At 42.3% G+C, this 21,257-nt stretch overlaps 1 long non-coding RNA gene across 1 annotated transcript in view; it reads left to right on the top strand.

Moving 5' to 3' along the window:
- Positions 1 to 21,257, top strand: part of LOC118006169 — a 119,965-nt gene that overhangs the window by 59,562 nt on the left and 39,146 nt on the right. The window contains exons 4-5 of the long non-coding RNA XR_004677981.1: positions 2,554 to 2,641; positions 4,244 to 4,505. This is a non-coding gene — a long non-coding RNA (uncharacterized LOC118006169). The remainder of the gene's footprint in view (positions 1 to 2,553; positions 2,642 to 4,243; positions 4,506 to 21,257) is intronic.

Here is a 21,257-nt window from a genome sequence, read left to right as displayed (position 1 = left end):
GAAATCTATTGCATGATCTTTGCTTTTTCCTGGAACATTAATTAATCCACTTAAATTTAATATATGTTAGAGTTTAGATGTATCATTGTTTTGTTGTACTTTCAATTTGTCCTTTATTTGTCTTTTCTTTTTCTCTTATTTATTGTCTTATTTTGTGTGACTGAATATTTCTTATCAATCTTTTTTTGTATCTTCTTGTTGTGAAGTGAAATATTCTGTCTCTTTTTTAAGAGCTATCTTAGAAATCACAACCTACATATTAATTTATTGCAGTATAGACTTAGTATCTTTTCTTTTCAAAGAGTTGGTGTCTGAGGATTTGAGAAAATAGAACTCAACTCCTGTTATGTAGGATTCTCAATCCTGTTAGAATAGGCTGGATATCCATCCATAAAAGCATGAATAGCCCTTTGGAGCGAGAAAAATACCAAAACTTTAGTTTGATAATTGTACATTTATTTACCCTTTCCTGCTTTTTGTATATTTATGTTGAATCCAGTTTTACAACTTCCTTTATTCTTATCTTAACTTTGATACTTTTTCTGGTCCTTTTGGCTTGGCAATACACCTGACTTTCTTTTTTTAGCTAATGGGTTTCTGATTTCCTTTTTGCTTCTGCAGTTTGATCATGTCCCTGAATCTGTGGTCTTATACTACATCAAACAGCCTCTGTCCCTTATTGTAACTCTGATTGGTGAGGCCCTGATCCCTCAGCCTGGGAAGGAAGATACAGACTATTATAGAAATGTTACTTTAGGGAGTATTATGAGTTAAATAGTGCCCTCTTCAAATTTATATATTGAAGTCCTAACCCTCAATACCTCAGAATATGACCTTGGAGATAGGGTTGTTGCAGATATAATTGATTAAGATGAGATCATAATGAACAGGGTGGGCTGCTAATTCATTATAATTACTATCCTTATTGAAAGGGGAAATTTACACACAAAGACACACACACACACAGAGGGAGAATGACATATGAAAATGAAGACAGAAATCGGGGTGATGTTTCTTTGGCCAAGGAACACCAATGATCCCATCTAGCTGACCTCCAGAAGCCAAGAGAACATCCTGGCTCATAGCCTCAGAAGGAGCCAACCCTGATAACATTTTGATCTTGGGTTTCTGGCCTCCAGTGCTGTGAGAGAATGAATTTCAGTTGTTCGAACCACCCAGTCTGTGGTACTTTGTTACAGAAGCTCTAGCAAACTAATATAGGGAGATAGCATGAGTTATAGTGAGATGAAGGGTAACTAAAAATAGGGAAAACCCTTTCAATTTAGGCCAATAGAAATTATAGGGACGTGGATTTGGGATTCAGTACTTGTTAGTACCTTTGACCTTCTCATTGCTCTCAAACATTGTTTCCTATCATGACCCTTCATTATTGGTCACTCTGCCTCCCTTCTTCTGCCTCAAATACATTTTCACACCCATTTGCATCCTGCCACGAGTCTCTGTTACCCCAGCAAAGATACATTCCGGCAGATGCACCCCTAGTTCCCCCAGTTTGAGGTTCTAGAGACCTCTGATGGCTTCACATGTATCCAGGGGTACAACCACTTTTCCATTCTAGGATATCAAAGATTACATGGACCGGGAGAGGCAAAGGTAGAACTACTTTATCTTAAATGCCCTACCTTCCCTCCAGGCACAAAGTAGAAGAGTGATTTTATTATGGATTTTCCAGTGCAAAACATTTTCTGCACTAACTAGCTCAGTTGGAGAACTTTGAGATGGTTACCTGGGAGAGTGTCATCCTCATTCATTGACGGGGAAAGATGCCAATGGAATAAATGAGACATGTTTTGTTGTTCTTTGCCTTCAAGAAGGAAGCCAGAGACAGAAGCCCCCAGTTCAGATCAAGCCAAGGCTGAGAATCAGTGCCATCTGTCATCATCTGAAGCCACACGGGGTGTCAGTGCTAGGGCTGACCCCACCAATCCTCACGGGCTCTTCCCTGGCTGTCTCGTTTTAGAGAGGATTTATATTTTGGAGTCTTGCTATAGATTACTTCTGAGACAGATGAAAGGAAACAGTTTATAATTGCTTAACGTGTGTGCACAGGTCAACATATCTGCCCAAATTATCTGCCTTCTTAGGAATCACAGTTCTCTGGAGATTTATAGAAGGCCCTGGGTTTCAATCACAGTATTAAATTTAGTGACCTTCAAGGGAAACAGGGAGCAAATTATAGCTTCTTCAACTTGTTCATGCCAGGAGTTGGCCATTCATCCTGCTACCAGACAAATGAACATTGTAGTGACTTCTGCCTGAAAGAGTAGCGAATGAAAAAAAAAAAATTCTGGGCAGTGAAGTTGAGTTTGGACACGCTTATGATCTAAAATTAAGTCATCCAAAGATCCTAACGTCAAACTCTTGGACTAACTCTAACTGAAAAACAAGTGAGTCCTGAATACTTTTGAAGATCTAAAAGTGCATGTATATCAGTAAATAAAATTAGAAGTTAATTTCTTCAAAACCTTTTATGTAAAACACCTCAGAGGCTAAAGCTTGATTCATTATTAAAAATAATTTTATTTCTTGCAGAAAAACCTTTCAAGTACCACTGTGATGCACTGTGGGGCTGTATATTACCCTCCACTGTTTAAGAAATGCAACATCTCAGGCTGTTACGGTGAGCTATCCCTTCTACCATGGATGTTTAAACTTTTCCTATTTTCTCTCTTACTCTTTATTAATGTCTCTGGACCGCCTTCACGGTGGCTACTTAATCCCCAGCCAAGCCTCTGTCTGGTGCTGTCTGGAAACAAAGAGTGACTTTTAAAAAGCAGACAGTAAGTAGACTGGGTGGATTTTATCTACAGAGAAGCACCTGACACCCCTAGTGTGACCAGCAGAGCCAAGGTCTTTAAGGCTCTCGGCTTCCAAATGGTACGGCTCCGAATGAACATTTATAGCCCATTTCTGAGATTGAGCACCTTCCAGTACTGGGCAGCATATTGGTCCAGCAACTGGGTCACCTGCTGGCCACTGGACAGTTATTTTGCCAGATGACCTGCTTTCCATCATGCGGATTCCCCATGGTTCTGTAGCTGTTTGGCACGTTCTGCACATGACCAACTGGGAGATTCAAGCTTCACTTCTTGTGTTCCAAATAAGTCATGGGTACATTTACAGTTTGGAAAGGAAAAGCAAAAACGCAAATCCCAGTGGAAGAAATTACTTGTGAGATCTACCGACTAAGTAGCTCAATACAGTTCCTATCTGTCTCAAAGAGCCCCCACAACAAACCCAAACCAAAAAACAGAATTAAAGTGCTTTAGAGTTGTAGGTGGTATTGTTTCTTTGTCAGTTGCAAGCTTTTAAGATTGTAATGTCCTCCAAAGGCCACATTGGCTGCTCCCACCCCTGACTGTTTTGTCTAGCCAGCTCAGGCCATCAGACGATTAAGATAACCTCTGAGTCAATAAAGGTTTTCAGCTTGAGTTTGGACATTACTGCAACCGGTTCCCAATTAGGAGGACGGGAGAGTGCACTCTCCTCTCTGAACCCACACTGTTGGAACGTGGTTTACCGATCTTGGCTCAGATGGGAAGAGTTTAAACTTTTTTTTTAAGATTTTATTTATTTTTTAGAGAGTGAGCGAGAGAGAAACAGCATGAGAGGGGAGAGGGTCAGAGGGAGAAGCAGGCTCCCTGCTGAGCGGGGAGCCCGATGTGGGACTCGATCCCAGGACCCTGGGATCATGACCTGAGCCGAAGGCAGATGCTTAACCATCTGAGCCACCCAGGCGCCCCGGAAGAGTTTAAACTTTTATTCACCCCTGTGTGTGGAGGCCCTGAGAGACACCAGTCCCTGAGAGAAATGTCTCGTGTTCCATTGCCTTGCTGGCAGCCACAGGAGTCCCAGTCAAGGATTTAGCTGCTGCTTAAAGACATGTCTTAAATCTGACCTCCACCTGGAAAGAGAAAGCCTCTCTCTCCAGCTCCTCGGATGCCACCAGCCCAAGCTTGAAAGGGAGACGGTATCTTCTTTCAGCTCTTTCTCATCTTCTCTCCCACTTCTGGGTCTGGGACTCTCTTTAATTAATGGGTTCCAAAATTAGAATCCAAGAGTAATTCCTCCGCCACACCTCATATGACACAGCGGTGTGCTTTTCTGTTTGGAGGGGGTGATGCCATGTATGAGAGGCAAATCTTTTATTGGGAGCTCCGACTGGATGTGCACGCTTGCTACCCAGCGCACTTACATTTGTGCCCATCTGTTTGCGTGGCAGGAGGCCTTTGGAGGGTGGCATAAGCCAGTTCTGAGAAGGCTCATTTGCCAGTGGAGGAGCTGGTTCAGCGGCGCAGCCTGCAGAACACAGAGTGTGCCAACATTCCTGCCAAGAGAACCTTCTGTTTGGCAACAGTACCTGAACCGGGCTGCATGCTGCTCTACAATGGGCAACATCTGTTGATGGGAAGCTGGCGTGATGTGCCCTCAGTGATCGATCCTGCTGCACGCCGTCACTCAACTCCCTTTACAACAAGCTCACGGTGAATACCTCATTTAAGTAAGCGAGGTTTAACATCACTTATTCATGGTAGAAATACTTATCAAATGCCTACTATTTGCAAGTCATCGTGCTAGCTATTTCCGAGTGGGTCTAGATGAATTTGACGTGGATCCTAGCTTTAAGAAGCTGATAGCAACAACAGAAATAGGCATGCATATAGAGCATTGGTTGACTTGAGCGGAATGGCATAAGCTAAATACAAACACCCACAGTCAGAGATGTGCTGTTGAAGCCTGGAAGAGGGAAGAAGATGCTCAGCTGAGGGGCTGGAGAAGAGGGGTGTGCAGAGAGGGCCTTCAGGGTGGGAAGCATTTGCACCTGTGGTTAGAGTGGGAAGGGCCACTGGAGCTAGAGGGAATTACGTGCTCAGGAGTGAGAGACTGCTTGAGTGGAACATGGGGTGAACCCAGGGAGAGGAGAAAAAGGAGGTGGAAAAGAGATTCTGAGGACAGATCACAGGAGACCAAGACATCGGGATGAGGGTTTGGCCCTGGAGAGCTGGTCGACAAGTTGGAGACAGAACTATGCTGCCTCTGGGGTTTGGGGAAGGACTGGGGGGGGGGGGATGGGAGCTCGGTGGAGAGGCCAAGCTTGGTGCTGAGAGTCAAGTTAGGGCCATCAGAAGTTGTCACTTAACCAATACTTATCGAACTCCTTTTTATAGGCTCCTTATGTGGACCATGTCATATCTGGCCCCTCCACATGGGCAGGGAGATATATTAAGAGTCCTTTACAACTCAGTACCATGGGATCAGGGCAAAGCTATAGGAATTCCTGCAGAAATCTGGGAACCCAGGGAAGGGAGGGACACAGAAGTAACCAAATTCCTGAAACATTGCCCACAGAATAGAGGACAGAATGACCTTCAGAACTAGGTGTCCTGGTTGTATCCCACCAATGTGGCTTAGGGCAAGTTACATCATTTTTTCTTGTCTCATTTGTAAAATGAGCCGAATCATGACACCCATTTTGTAGGGCTACTGTGAAATTACATGGGTCGGTGCATGTACTGTGCATGCAACACGCTGGCCTCCCGCGTCCTATCAGTACACGCTGACTCCTGGGTTTGTGTGGCCATGCTGCAGCAGACAACCAGAGGGTGTTTCACTAAGCACCTGTTGGGTGAGGCTTGCGACACTCAGGTTTAAGTCTGATCCATGTGTCTCCATGGTCCAGGTCCCAAGGGCACCTCCTACTTGAGACTTGTTCTCGTGGCAGAGAACAGGAGTGCTGGGTCCAAACAGTGTGCCTTGACTCTGTGTACATCGCATCTCCTCCTGCTCCACGGCCAAGGCCAACGCCAGTGGGGCAAGGCAATTTATTCTTCCCATGGAGGTGGGGAGGGGATAGTGGATATTTGATAAATAATAACACAATATGCCACATCTGTCATGGACGTTTTCTGAGGACGTAATGGAACTAGATTGAAAAACGTTAGGCAGGTGTGTTAACTGCAGGTAAAAACACAAACACAAATGTAAAAAGGTAAAGCTGAGCAAGTTGTGACTAAGTGTTATAACGAATGCTCTTAATTTGGAGCGAAATTGGCATAGTATATCACAAAAAGCATTAAACTTGCAATAAGGAGTCCCAAGTTCCATTGTGTCATGTTGGTTAAGATGCTTACAATTTTGGGGGGTACTCTGTCATTTCATTTGCAAAAAGGTGGGAGCTAGATTAATTAATCTCAAAGTTCTCTTCCAATATTCTGCGATTCTGTGAAAACTAGCCACAAAGAAAAAGGGGTGGCTGAGATAGGCTTTTGGAGGGACAGAAAGTGTCTAATTCAGTGGAAACCTTTATTGTTAATTTTGGGGGTTTATTTTTTGATATAGACAATAATAAAGAGTTACTATGGGCTCTTGATTTGTGGAGAAATACTCATACGGGGCTTACGACATATTTACATGCTCTGTGTTGGACGATGTAGGTGATGCAAACTTGAGCGTGTTTCAGAATCACCTGGAAGGCTGGCTAAAGGCTGGGATTGTTTTGTTCCACCCCAGAGTTTCTGATGCAGTGGATCTTGGGTGAAGCTGAGCAATTTGCATGTCAAACAATTCCTGGGTGGTGCTGCTGCTGGTCTAGGGACCATACTTTGAGAACCACTGGTGTTGGGGATGTGGTGCTCTGATATCCTCCACCACAGTCTCACCCAACCCCCTGCTGCTCTGAGTATGACTGCACCCCACAGCTGTCCTGTCTCTGGAGAGCTGCCCTTGGCTAATTGAACCCTCGGGAGGGGGGTGGGGTAAGACACCCCACCCATCAGGTACACTGACTGTCAAAGGCTTGCAAATGGCTGGTGCCCTTGTCTCAAGATGGAATCAACTCTATCTTGTCATTGATTCTCCAGAGCTTCCCTGTGTCATTGAGTTCCCAGATTCAAGCTGGTCTCTGGCTGGGAGTGTAATTTTTGTGAGCATTCTGCCCCTGCCGTATCAGCTGCACCTACTCCCCGTTCTCCTGAGAGGACCCCCTTAATCAGTCACATGAACAAGAACTCTCGTCTCAGACTCTGCTTCTAGTGAACCCGACTTCAGACAGATGATCTCAAGCTGAGAGAGCCCAGAAGCAAGGAAGCCTGGTCATAGGGTGTGTCAGGGGTCTAGCCATTAGGAGTCAAGGATATAATTTTGTGGAAGCAAAAATGGGACAATCCAAAGAACTTTTGTTTAAAAAAGTCTAAAATAGGGCGCCTGGGTGGCTCAGTTGGTTAAGCGACTGCCTTCGGCTCAGGTCATGATCCTGGAGTCCCTGGATCAAGTCCCGCATCGGGCTCCCTGCTCGGCAGGGAGTCTGCTTCTCCCTCTGACCCTCCCCCCTCTCATGTGCTCTCTCTCATTCTCTCTCTCTCAAATAAATAAATAAAATCTTTTTTAAAAAAAAAGTCTAAAATAGATCCACTCACCACGGGTAATGTTTTATGAAAGATTACACGTGGGGCGAAGGAAAAGATGTACAGATGTTTCCAAGTGGTTGCAGCCTGATGCCTGTCAATATGATAAGGCTCTTTGTAATAATGAATGATTCAAAAAGTTGTTTTGAGAGAGGAAGATCAGCTTGGATTTCAGCTTATGAGATTTGTGTGTTTGGGAGAAATCCATGAGCTTTCCTACAGGTACCTACATAAATGGAACTTGGGTAGGGGGTGGGGTAACAGGGTGATGGATATTAAGAGGGCACATAATGTGATGAACACTGGGTGTTATATGCAACTAATGAATCATTGAACACTACATCAAAGACTAATGATGTACTATATGGTGGCTAATTGAATTTAAATTAAAAAAATAAATGGAACTTGAGAGAGGGTGAGTGGTCATAGCTGGGCTATGCATTTAGGAATCATTTGTAGTTTGACATTGGGGTTAGTGCTGCTACTGGGACATTCAACAGGAAAAAGCAGAGGGTCTGGGACAGAAATTTTGAGGTTGTCCTCAGTTATACCTGAGGGAAAAGCTGACTTCGGAGGAAAGTAGATACAGAGAGAGAATCTAAATAAGATGGAGGGTCAGTGAGGCAGAAAAATGTGGCCCCAATTTTGTCTTCAAGTTGGCCAACTTAGTTTGGCACATATTGAAATATTTGTGTAATGAAGTTCTGAGCCCTCAAGAAATTTTAGGGTCTGTAAGCGGTGTTCATTTTTGTTTGTTTGTCTTTGTGTGTGTGTGTATGTGTGTGTGTAGTGATTGGTCTAGACATGAACAAACATTTTTCTTTAAATGTGATTTCCCAGCAGAGTGAATAAATATATTTAGGGAAGGTGAATGTTGATCATTTTTGCAGAGAAGCTAGGCATGCACAGATGGAAAGATGTGGGAAGGTTATGGTCTTTGTTCTGGCCGTTTCACTGATCCTAAGAGGGAAGAGAGACATGTGACAAGGTGAATTCATAGAAGAGCAGTGTTGGGGAGGCATAGAAGGCATGACTTGGGGTTTGTGGGACACATATTGTGTGGGGGACCCTGTGCCAGCCTCTGAGGGGGAGTCCAGGATGCTTAAGTTGTGCTCACTGCCCTCCACGAACTTGGTTTCTTGTCCAGGAGAGACAGGGTCCTGGATATGGAAACGATGTACCAGAGGCTTTGGAGATAAGTGCTCACAGTTTTGGGACTTTGTCAACTTCACACCATTTCTCTCCACTTGCGGTACCTGTTTTCCTCATTCAAAGACCTTTGCTCTCTCGCCCTTCATTGGAAATCTTCTTGGTTCATATAAAGCTCATCTAATTATATTTATGTCTTCCCCTCTTTTTTTGTTCTTTTAAAAAATAGTTTATTGTTTCCATTTTCTTGCTCCTCCCTTGCAGTAATTGGTCCCAGAGTGAAACATTATCCTCCAGCTTATGCTAATAAATGAATAATATTTTTTCATTTCTTCTCTTAGATTTTATTTAGCATCTGACATTGCCTCTCATGTTTCTGTTTGGTTTGGTTTTATTTTTGTTCTTGTTTTGGATTATTTTCCCAGAATGTGCCTCTTTATTTCCCAGGAAATGCTCGACGCTGTTATCAATAATTATTAAGTCCATTAGTAAGCCAAATTAAAAAGAATAACAGTAATAATCTATTGCATTTGGATGACACTCTCCAAGCATTTTCTCATTTCATCACTTGCTGTGGCCTTTAATTTAGACTGAATTTGCAAATTCATTTTAGTTTGGCTTCAGCCTCTCTTCTTTCTCCCCTGTTTTGCTCTCCTGTGTGATGTCTAGTTCCTGTCTGTCACATTTCTGAAGTACGTGAGGCTCAATTCTACTTCAATTAATGCACCATCCTCGGCGCCTTGCGTCTTTTTCAAGTTTGACAGCTAAGTCACTTTGAATGTCTTTCTTACCCCTGGAGATGACTAATGTTACTTCTGCCTTCAAAGGGGGCTTCTCCAGAAACTAATTTCACTTGCAACTAATTTCTTCAACCACTACCATTAAATGTGCACTGGATGGAAAGCATGAGTCTAGGTTCTGTGGGAGAGACAAAGCGGAATGGACTGAGCGTTTGATGTGATATTAATCTGGCAGACAAATGTGCCCATGATACCCAGTACAAGGCTGTATGGGTGAAGGATAAATGAGAGGTACAAACTCCATGACATGGAGTGCTGAGAAAAAGAAATTGGAGGAATTCATTGAGGGTGATTGTTTCTTCGCAAACAACGGAGGAATTCTGCCTGCTGTCTTTCTGGTCAGCCGACCCAGCCCCATTTATATCTCCGTAGAGACAGGGGTATGCTCCTAAATGTTTAAGAGTCGGTTCTCTGGAGCATGGGGAGAGGAGTCCCTATTGTGGCGTTTGTCCATTTCCATGGTGTAAATGCTTCCTTGCGTGGTTGATTCCAAGCTACCGACCTGAGCTTACTGAACATGCAGGTGGGAGGAAATGCACAGACGTGCTCTCCCGAGCTAGTGTGGAGTGGCTTCAGTGCACCATGGAATGTGGGTCGGAAATAGGGAGGGGGTGGGGGGGAGGGGCGTCTGGGTGACGGACATTGGGGAGGGTATGTGTTGTGGTGAGCGCTGTGTATTGTGTAAGACTGATGAATCACAGACCTGTACCCCTGAAACAAATAATACATTGTATGTTAATAATAATAAAAAATACCTAATGCAAAAAATGTTAGCATTTTTAAAATCTGGCTGGTAAAAATAGAGATGTCTACATAATTCACCATTTTTTATATTTTTTGCAAAACTTAAAAAAAACCCCATAACTTCCAAAATAGTATATACAGTAGAATTCTTTAGTATGCTGTGCTTCTCACAACATAAGACTCATCACAGTTTATTATAATCCTTGTTTCTTTCCATCTTCCCTGGTAGATTGCAAGATATTTAGGGCAGCAGATACCTTGCTTATCTTACTCTCCCTAGCCCTTAGAATAATGCTTGAACGTAAGAAGTTCTCAATAAATATGTGTAAAACCGCATGCACCCATGTAGAAATAAGACTGGAAGGATATACAACAAAATGATTGCAGCACTTATCTTTGAGTTGTCTCGGGCTGGTTGATTATGGGTAATTCTTGTTTTCTGTACCATGACCTGCAGGAACTTCAGGGGAACTCCTTTCAGATCAAGACTTCATTTGACTAGGTCAGCACAAATGAGTTGTTTAGTTGTAAAGATATACGATTTCTCATTTTTTACCTATATCATCCAGATTAATTTGCAGATGTTTTGACTTCTCTGTGCCCAATGCATTTGCAGCTTGGATCCAAACCAAATATTTCTTGCCACCTTGCAATGAATCAGTGGAGATGTTAATATAACTTGAAGAAAGATCTTGTTGCTCTTCTTCTATCTCTAAACTTAAAAAAAAAAAAAGATATGATGACCAGTTATGTTTGGTTTGAATGAGTTATTCCTCAATTTTTTGATGCTTTTTTAGTCTACTTTCAGAAAGTTGATATCATTTAAAAATTTTTTAAAAATAAATTCAAGACTATTCAGGGCCACACTATGACTTTCATGAGTCCTAAGTCCTTTTGCCTTTATGGACTCATTCTTCCATCAAGAAGAAAATAGTATATATATGTGTGTGTGTATGTTTATATAGATACATATATATGTTCATATAGATTATGTTTTACAACCATTGATATAAAAGCAAATATATTAATATTACATCTTAAAACAAAAAAAAGTAGTCACTGATCGAATATTTGGAATTGTCTTCAAACTTTTCTAAATTCCCCCTTGGTTCCTTATAGGAACCAGTAGGTAGTTAAACAAGGAAAAGGAACGCCATGGTTTTTGTAGAAGCAGGGGCATTATTTACCACTTTATATCCTAAGAGGTGGGGAAGAAGTGGAGGCCGTGGACCTAATGTGGGGGCCACTGGGACTCTGGGAAGAAAAATCGATACAGTGTGTCACACTGGTCCCAGGAGTATGCTCTGCGCTTTAATCGGGCCCTAGATAACATTTGCTGTTGGCCACTAAAAATGGATAAGATTTATTATTGTTAATTCTAAACATTTTTATTCTGTATTTAACAGTGGGGAAAAAAACAAGGTTTCATGTAAAATGTAAAATCCCCACTATGAATATCTAATGATAGTCTATTTTGACTTTTATTTCTATATTATATACTTTAATGGTGGGGACATTCATGGAGAATAATATTTGCGTGTCCTTTTTAAAAAAATCAATTGCTGTTACTTTGCTTAGACATTCCCAAGCATCCTCACATTTTGCATTCAGTTTTTAAGGATCGATGTAGGCCTGTATGTGTTTAATAGTGAGAAAAACTCTTCAGACATGGACACGAGTTGATAGAGATGAGAATGAATAAAGGCACCCAAATGGAAGAGCCCAGGTTGTGTGTGAGGAACAGTGACGTACCCAGGAGAGCCTGGAATTTAGAGAAGTGTGTCTTATTCAGCTGGGGCTGCTTTATCAAAATACCATCAACTAGGTCGTTTAAAAGGCAGAATTTCATTTCCCCCAGCTCTGGAAGCTGGGAAGTCCAAGTTCAGAGTGACAGCAGATTCAGTTCCTGTCTTGTAGACAGCTCTCTTCTTACTATGTGCTCACATGGCCTTTCCTCAGGGTGTGGAGAGAGACAGAGACAGAGACAGAAAGAGAGAGAGTGAACCAGCAAGCACATAATAGGAATTAAGGATTTAATTAAGCATAAGAATTCTGGGGAAACATATTCAGTCCATAGCAGAGTGTAATAGGAGATAGGTTTGGAAAAGCTGGCTGGGTCCAGATTATAGAGGGCCTTTCAAGTCCAATAGGGAATGTAGAAAAAATTTGAAGGTTATCAATGCTATTGAAGGCATTGATCATGAGGATATCATGATCAGACTTCAGCTGTGGGAAAATACCCCCGGCAAGAGGCATTTTCTTCTTAGCCTCTGTTTCATCCTGGCTCTGTTCTCAAGACTCAGCTGGTTTGGGAAGTACTCTGACTAGATTCTTTTTTTGTGGAAAATTGTATCCACTGCAAAAGGCCTCAGGGATACACTGGATGGCTCCACAGGGAATACAGAATTCATAGCCACTGAGGAGGTAGACCATGGTGCCAGTCAGATCTGTGCTGATCTGCAAAATGTTTGCTGCTGATCTACAGTGAAGGGAGTATACTAATCGAGAGTAAGCATTTAGAAACCTTTATATTAATTTGAGAAGACAATTTTATGTTTGCTGAATCTAAAAAAAAATGGATTCACATTTGGTATTATTTTAATTAATTAATTAATTAATTAAAATATCTTATCTATTTATTTGACAGAGGAAGAACACGAGCAGGGGGAGTGACAGAGGGAGGGGCAGAGGAAGAAGCAGGTTCCCCGCTGGGCAAGGAGCCCAATGCGGGACTCCATCCCAGGACCCTGGGATCACGACCTGAGCCGAAGGCAGACGCTTAATGAACTGAGTCACCTAGGCATCCCTTTATTTTATTTTTTATTTAAATTCAATTAGCCAACATATAGTAAGTACATCACTAGTTTTTGATGTAGCGTTCAATGATTCATCAGTTGCGTGTAACACCCAGTGCTCATCACATCACGTGCCCTCCTTAATGCCCATCACCCACTTACCCCATCCCCCCACCCATCTCCCTTTCCGCAACCCTCAGTTTGTTTACCGGAGTCGAGTCTCTCATGGTTTGTCTCCCTCACTGATTTCTTCCCATTCAGTTTTCCCTCCCTTCTCCTATGGTCCTCTGTGCTATTCCCTACATTCCACAGTGCATGCCTGAATAGTGAAAAGAAATTTAGCAGAACCTGGATATTTTTAGAGGTGAGGTTTTCATCGCAGAGATGCTCAAATCTTTCCCTGATAATTACCCCTTCTCCTTATTAGGTTCTTGTGAAAGTAACGTCTGACACAATAGATAATTAGGAGTTAAAACACCACTTTATTAATAGTTGCATATACCTGATGCAGATATGGTAAAAGCCTGAGTTCATCTGTTGACCAAGTATTCAGCAGATGCAAATGCATCCTGAGGGTCTCCTGTATGCAAGATACAATGGACCAAACCAGAGACGGCACCTCTTTATGGAGCTGAGTCCCTGGAGGAGGCAGATGAAACAAAACCATGGTAAATAAGTGGATGCTGTATGGGAAATCACAAAGGAGATGTATCTGGGACTGCTATGTAACATGGGATTTTTTTTTCCTGATTAGGAATGTCAGGGAGACCTTCTAGAGGAAATTAGGCTTAAGTGGAAACTTTAAGAACAACTGGCATTTCCTAAGTAAAAATTAAGGGCCTGTGCAAAGGCCCTGTGATAAGTAGGACTAGGGCAAACATAAAGGACTAAAACTGTGGCTGGAGTACTGGTATTAAAAGGTGGCACAGCATGATATGAAAATAGAGGGCTAGGTTTAGATCATGTAGGTCTTTATAAGTCATTCTAAGAATTTTTTTTTTCTAATAGCAATAGGAAGCCATTGGAGAGTTTTTTGTTTTTTTGTTTTTTAAGTAGGCTCCATGCTGGGTATGGATGGGGCTTGAACTCATGACCTTGAGATCAAGATCTGAGCTGAGATTAACTCAGATTAACTGTTTAACTGACTGAGCTACTCAGGAGCCCCAGGAGAGTTTTATTCTGAAGAGGCTAATGTCATATAATTTGTGACTGGCAGATTCCCAAGATCATCTCTGCCCCCTGGGGTTACACCCAGTATAGTCCCCTCTCCTTGAGTGTGGGTGGAACCTGTGACTTGTTTCTAGCCAATAGAATGTGGAAAAAATGATAAGATGTCGCTCTTATGATAACATTGTATCATACAAGACTCCACCTAAACACACTAGAGCAGGAAATTGTCCTTGCTGGCTTGATGAAGTGTGCAAGCATGTTGAAGAAGTCCACATGGCAAGGGACTGAGTGAGACCTCCAGGACCCAAGGACACTTCTAGTGGTCAGCTAGCAAAATCCTGGGGCCCTCCTTCATCCAGATGCAAGGACATAAATCCCACCAAGAACTTGAACAATCCTGTTAAAGGATTGTTACCCAGTCAAGCCTTCTGATATAAATACAGCCCATGTGACGACTCTTTTGGAGCCTGGTGAGACCCAGCGCAGAGGACATACCTAAGCTGTGTCTGAACTTCTTATTCAGGGAAATGGTGAAATGATGCATCATATTGTTTTAATCCCCTAACTTTGTGGCGATTTGTTATGCAGCAATAGAAAACTAATACTTTGTTTTAATGTAACATTCCTGTGATTGCTTTTAGAGAACAGACTAAAGGGAAAAGAGTGGATGGGGACACACCAGTAACATAGGTAAGAGACAAAATGGTGATGCTGCAGGAGATGGAGAGAAGTGGAATGACTGGAGAAACAGTTAGAAGTATTGCAGATAGAAGGTAAAGGAGAAGGGCATATCAGAAGTGACTCCTTGGTTTCTGGCTATGACAGATCAGTGGTTTCCCCCAAAATTGAGAAAAGACAGACTGAATATGTTTTTAAAAATCTGACTAAAGACATTGAAGAAATGCTAAAGCAACTAAGACTTGAAGGGCAAATAATTCAGAAGGAGGGGAATTACCGAGAAATAAGCTAACACTTTATGAGACACTTCTCTCCTCAGAGCATTTACAGTTGGTGAGGAGTTGAGAAGCCAGGAATAGATCCCTAGATAAAAGGCAGAGAAACCAGCTGAACTTTTAGCATGGGGTTGCAGAACAAAAATTTATAACTTGACCTTGCCAAGAAAAGCAGAATAAATTATGTCAAGGTCCTGAAAATAAGCATGGCATGGAGAAGCAAGTTGAATCTTTAGTGGTTTTCCCCCTTAAGGTATTCACCTGATGATTGAGCTGCACCGGGCTAGATCTAAGAAGTGGAGTAGGAAGCTATTGAAAGCAGAGAGGAGGTTTTGGCAGGCTCAAGGTGCTCAGGAAACAAAAATTGGAGGTCAGGACTTGTCAAGGAGGAGAGGCCCAGGTACACAGTAGATGTCCGAGGCTTCCACTGGGAACCTATGAGCCAGCAAAGATGAACCAGAGACAACAGAGACTTACAAAAATTGCAAACTTGCCTCAAATCAGTTTAATGTCTAGTTAGATTTAAATGGTCTGCATCAATACACAGTGCCTACCAGAGTATAGGAAAATCTTCCCTGGAGGAAAATAATGTGTTCTAGAGCCTTTGCTATTGTTAATTGACAATGTCTGACTTTCAAGAAAAAATTACCAGACATATCAAGAAAGAGGGTCAAGGACAAAAAGACAATAGAAACATACCCACAGATGATAGAGTTTCCACACATGTACATTAAAATACCTGTGCTTGATTGGTCTCAAATTTGATTTTACCTTACTAATAAGATAATACCATAATCTGCTATGTTTCATGGATGCTGGCAGAAGACATGAGATGGGGTCAGAGAAAGGACTCTATCGCACCAGCTCAGCAGGCAGCCTGAGCATCTGCATATCTGCATTGCTTCTTTGCTCCCAAGTTCCACAAGGGCAGGTGACATGACTCAGAGAATGCTACATGTGCAGTGGGCTTGCACGGCTGAGGAACACTGAACCTAGGGATCTGTCTCTTTATATCCAGCAGTAAGAAAGCCTGCTCTGTCCTAGAGAGGGACATTACATCACCCCTGAAAATTGCTGACTGAAAACACCATCTTGAGAAATAGCCCAGGTAAAGGGTTCATTCTTGGCATCCCCAGCAAGAACAGAAAGTGATGCTTAGGGCCCATGAGAGATTGCCTCTTCCAATGAGTTATGTTCCAGAAAATAGATGACAGAGTGGAGAATGCTATTAAGAACCAAAACTGATAGAAAAATTATGTGGAAACTCTAGAACTGAAGTATTCAATAAATAAATTATAAGCTCCTTAGATGAGTTTAATAGCAATTATAAGCAATTAGAAGAGAGAATTAGTGAATTCAAACTAAGAAAGTAGAAAATATCCAGTCTAAAGCACAGAAAGGCAAAAAGTTGAACATACATAAATAAAATGAGAAACATATGAAATACTGCGGGAAGCACTAATTAATAGATCATTGTTGTCCTGGAAGAAGAGAGTAGGAAGGGGCACCAACAATATTTCAGGAGGAAATGACAGGTGACACACATTCAGCCCATATTTGAGAAGCTCTGTGATTCTCAATCTGGACAAATTCAAAGTAAAATTTCAAAAACCAAAAGACAAAGAGAAAATCCTTGAAAGGATCCAGAGGGAAAAATTATACACATTATGCTCAAAGGAGCAAAAATAAGGTGGCAACTGACTTCTCAACAAATATGGTAGAATTCAGATTATAAGAAAAAAATATCTTTAAAGTGCTGGAAGAAAATAAGGATAAACCTGGATTTCTGCATCTTGTGGAAATGTCTTTTAAAAGTCGATGTGAAATAAAGACAATTTTAGATAAATAAGAACTGAGAGATTTTGTCACTAGCAGAACTTCACTGAAGAAATTCTAAAGGGAGTTCTTCAGGTAAAAGAAGAATCCCATTGGAAACAAATACAGTTAGAAATGAAGAACAATAGAAGTGATAAATATAAATGAATATCGACTATACAGAATAATAACAGTGTCTTGGGATCTAAATTATGTGTAGAGTATAGTGAGTTAAAATGCATGAAAATAATTATTCAAAGACATTAAGGGACATATGGAGTTCATGTTTTGTAATAGTATTTGGATAGTGGCAGAAAATCATAATTCATATTAGACTTTAAAAAATCAAGGTTGCATGCTCTAATATTTAGAATCACCACTAAAAGACAGTAAGGTAACTGAAACTAGAGGGGAAAGAAGAAATGTGAAAAACAGGTTGAATATTGGTGCCATTCATTCAGTGGTGAACTCTGGAAAGTTTTAAGAACTGGGTGTTATATGCAACTAATGAATCATTGTATTTTATATAATGTATGATATACATTATATCAAAACTAAGGATGTACTATATGGGGGCGCCTGGGTGGCTTAGTCAGTTAAACATCTGCCTTCGGCTCAGGTCATGATCCCAGGGTCCTGGGATCGAGTCCCATGTTGGGCTCCCTGCACAGCAAGGAGCCTGCTTCTCCCTCTCCCTCTGCCCCTCCCTCTGCTTGTTCTCTCTCTCTCTGTGAAATAAAACAATCTTAAAAGAAAATGATGTACTATAAGTTGGTTAATTCAATTTAAGTAAAAAGAAGAGGAGGGGTAAACTTGCTGGTTTGATAAATTCATGTGGATCTCAGAAGAGATGTCAGAGATAGAGGCAAATTCTTTTGAGGCATCTGCTTTCCAGGTAAAATTGAAGAAGAGTGATGAATATTCCATTTGTGCAGGTCAGTTCTTAGTTTATCTCACTTTCTCTGCTGCTTGCATTGAAGTGATGAATGGAATCGATGGCAGATCCCCAGGAGGGAATCAGATGCAGCGACACAGGGCAATAAGGGTCCCAAGCTTTTATGGCATAATCATCTTGTCTACTGATAGTCTTGGACCATCCAAAGGTGAGCAGAACTCACCTGATAGGGGACAAATGTCATAACACATAATATATCACATTAAATATTCCATATTAAAAGGGCCAAGGTAGGAATGCTTAATTGTTAAATATTGAAAAGCAAGAATAATCATTAGGATTTTAATTATATAATCTCTTGTAATGGTTTGCTTTTTTTTTTTTTTTAGATAGATGTGTTTATCTTTACTCCTTCTGGCAGCACAGTACATAAAAAAAGTACCCATCTGTGGTTCAGCTTTGCAAAATGCTCAATACCTCTGATGTTAAGCCTGTGAAGAATTTTGCTCATTCATTCTTTATTGACATCCGGGATCGAGCTTTGAGTCATTTTGCATTTATTATGTTCCTTGAGCACAATTTCTCATGTTTCAATGTAGAAAAACACCCTCCCCATTGTGAGATCATCAAGGGTGTTGTGATAGTCATTTTAAGGAGTTCCATCACTTCACTGAAAGCTTCACTTCTTTATTTTGTCTTAAAAAAAAAGAGTAATGGAATAGATTTCACTCACTCATGAGATCTGCTTGGATTTATAAAAGACTAAGGCTGGTCTTCAGTGTATTTCTTGGTTTTGGAAAGCAGGATGTTATTTTATTGCTGGCATTATGTATGAATTCTTACCCCTCGCCCTCCTCATGGCAGCTAGGGTGTCAGCAACCTGGGAGTTCAGCCTAAATTCTTTTTCCTTTGTGCGTGTCTGTGCTGGGTTTCCCTCGTCCTCTCCCACATTCACCAATGACCCCCTGATGCTGTGACAAGACACGGTTGTGGCCTTCTGCTCAGGTTCCCCACAGCTGGGCAACCCCCCCCTATGGCCCTGGGGTCCACGCAGCTCAGGCTCCACCATGGCAGTGGTGACCCCAGCTGTCCAATGCTCCCCGTGCAGTGGGCCTGAGCTCCCGAGTTTAGTGTAGCATGTTATGGCTTTGAGCTGGCTCCTGGAATCAGCACCCCAGCCTGCACTTCTATATCCGGTAAGTCCAGACCTGAAACCTGAGCCTCCCAAGCTCCCACTGTGGACTGCCGGGTTAGCCCATGGCTGATGCTTAAATGCGCAGCAGAGAAAATGCTGAAGGTCAGTGTTCTCAATGTGAATCGTTTCCAGCTCTGCAGATGCTTCGAGGGACTGAGCTTCCCTCACAGTGAGATCATTGCACCTTCCTCTCATCCTAAAATATTCATATCAAAGATGCCCTGCCCTGGGCTCACTCTGACGTGATGCAGAGGAGAGCAATGCTTTCAGGATGAAACTCTTATTCGGCTCTTAAAGCTCTCAGAACCTCTGATTGATTCCATCTTGGGAACTGTGGATGGGAAAATCAGAGGCGAGTGTCATTAATGACCCCCAGTTGCTGAAAAACAGGAATCTCTGCATCTCGAGGTGTCATATCGCTTATGCGTAACTGTCACACCTGCAAATGCTGGGGGCAGCTTTTTCTTTCCGTATTTGGGGCAAAAAAGAAAGACGTGGCTCAAGAGATGTCTCTTGAGCTGGCACGATGAGTGGACTTCTCCAGGGACATGTAGCTTAGTAATGCATCTACAGTTTAAGAGGAATATTCTGTTCCCTTCTCCAGTCTCATGTGTTCCCACACACTCTGGGTCCTTCTCAGACTCGGACTCTGGGGAAGAAGAGGGAGCCCACTGATGCTCCTGGAAAAGAGCAAGGATAGAGAGGAGACACCAAATGTGGGTGGCCAGTGCTCTGCTCTGGGCACCCCATCCCAGACCGAGAGAGGTAGAACGTCAGAGAGCTGTGCCCTGGGATCTGTGCTCTTTCAAAGCTCCCCTAAGTGCTTCTGATCATCGTCCTGATTTGGAAATCACTTTCCTGGGCCACTTGTCCCTGTGTGGTCGCCCATGGACTTGAAGCCGTAACCAAGGCTTGGTCTGTGGTATGATCAGATTGAGGAACCAAGGCTGGGACTCAATGATGTTAGCGAGATGGGGAAACCATGGGAGACAGACTCTTCTCAGCTGCAAGCAGACGATGTAGTCATTCATTCAATACCTATTCACTGTGCACCTACTATACACCAGGTCTTTTCCAGAAGCTAGGGACACAGCAGTGCACAAGAGAGGTAAAATCCTAGCTCTCGAGGACAATACAATCAGGGAGCTATATAATAAACCAGCCAAATACGGGGCTGCTCTGCAAGGCGGGGATTTTGTTCACTTATGTAATCCCTCAAACTAGAACAATGCCTAGTGCATAGAATTCCGTTGCTGAATAAAGGAAGAAAGTATTTCAGATAGAGATAGTATTCTGGAGGATAATAGAACAGAGAGGGAGGCTAGGAGTCTGGGGTGACGGAGGAGCCAAGCTTGTAGGTACAGCTTCTGAGCAGGTCCTGAGCCTGGAAACTGGATGAGGAGCTACCTCTCCATTCTGGCCACCATTTGCTCCTGTTCTATAGATTCAAGGAACAATTTAGGGCATCACTCATCTATTTCTTTGCAAGGGATACTCTGATCAGTTAGCCACCACCTTAGATTCCCGTGCATCAAACAGGCTGATGACCACCTTATCCTTGCTGCCCACGTGTAAATATGCCCACTTGTCTTCAAGTGCTATCATCTTGGCCTCTGCTGTTCATCCCAGAACAGCCCACCTGAGTCACCATACCTGGACCACAGAGAACAGTCACCACAAAACTTTTTGAGGACATTGATGCTCTTCTCATTTCTCAATGACTCAGGAAGAGTCTTTGGGCACTCTCTGTAGATGCAGTGATGTTTGTGTGTGTCTGTATGTGTGCTTGTGTCTGTGTGTGTTTGTGCATGTGATGCACTCCAATATTCTATTTTCCTAAGCCTTTGGATTGGTCCTCTACAGTTTCCCCGGGGAGTTCTGGTAACTCAGTCTCATCAAGAGTAGTCCATGGTTGAGTTTAATTTTAGCCAACCCACAAAGTAAACTGTCAGAGCCACTTTCATCTGCATGAGTTAATATATTAAACCCGGAATCACTCATCAATACACCCTGATTGATAAATCAGGACCAACCCAGTGTTGTATTCCATGCTCCTTAGTCTTCTGCCATCAGAACCTTTTCTCATGTACATTCTGCAGGTTTCCGCTGATGTGAATGGGCAAAATCTTGCAATTCTTTTTGAGTGTGAGTCATTTCCTCCTGGCCAGACTTCGCTTGTGTCTCTGGAGCATGCTGAGGTCTGACCCCAGTTACGGGTCCAAGGGCAAGTGGTGGCTTGCTTTCTTTTCTTTTCTTTTCTTTCTTTCTTTCTTTCTTTCTTTCTTTCTTTCTTTCTTTCTTTCTTTCTTTCTTTCTT

The sequence above is a fragment of the Mirounga leonina genome, unplaced genomic scaffold (assembly GCF_011800145.1).
Source record: "Mirounga leonina isolate KUSES-001 unplaced genomic scaffold, KU_Mleo_1.0 Mir_95, whole genome shotgun sequence".
In the NCBI taxonomy this organism is placed as follows: domain Eukaryota; kingdom Metazoa; phylum Chordata; class Mammalia; order Carnivora; family Phocidae; genus Mirounga; species Mirounga leonina.
Note: the sequence above shows the minus strand (reverse complement) of the source record. Positions and strands in the feature narration are given on the sequence as shown.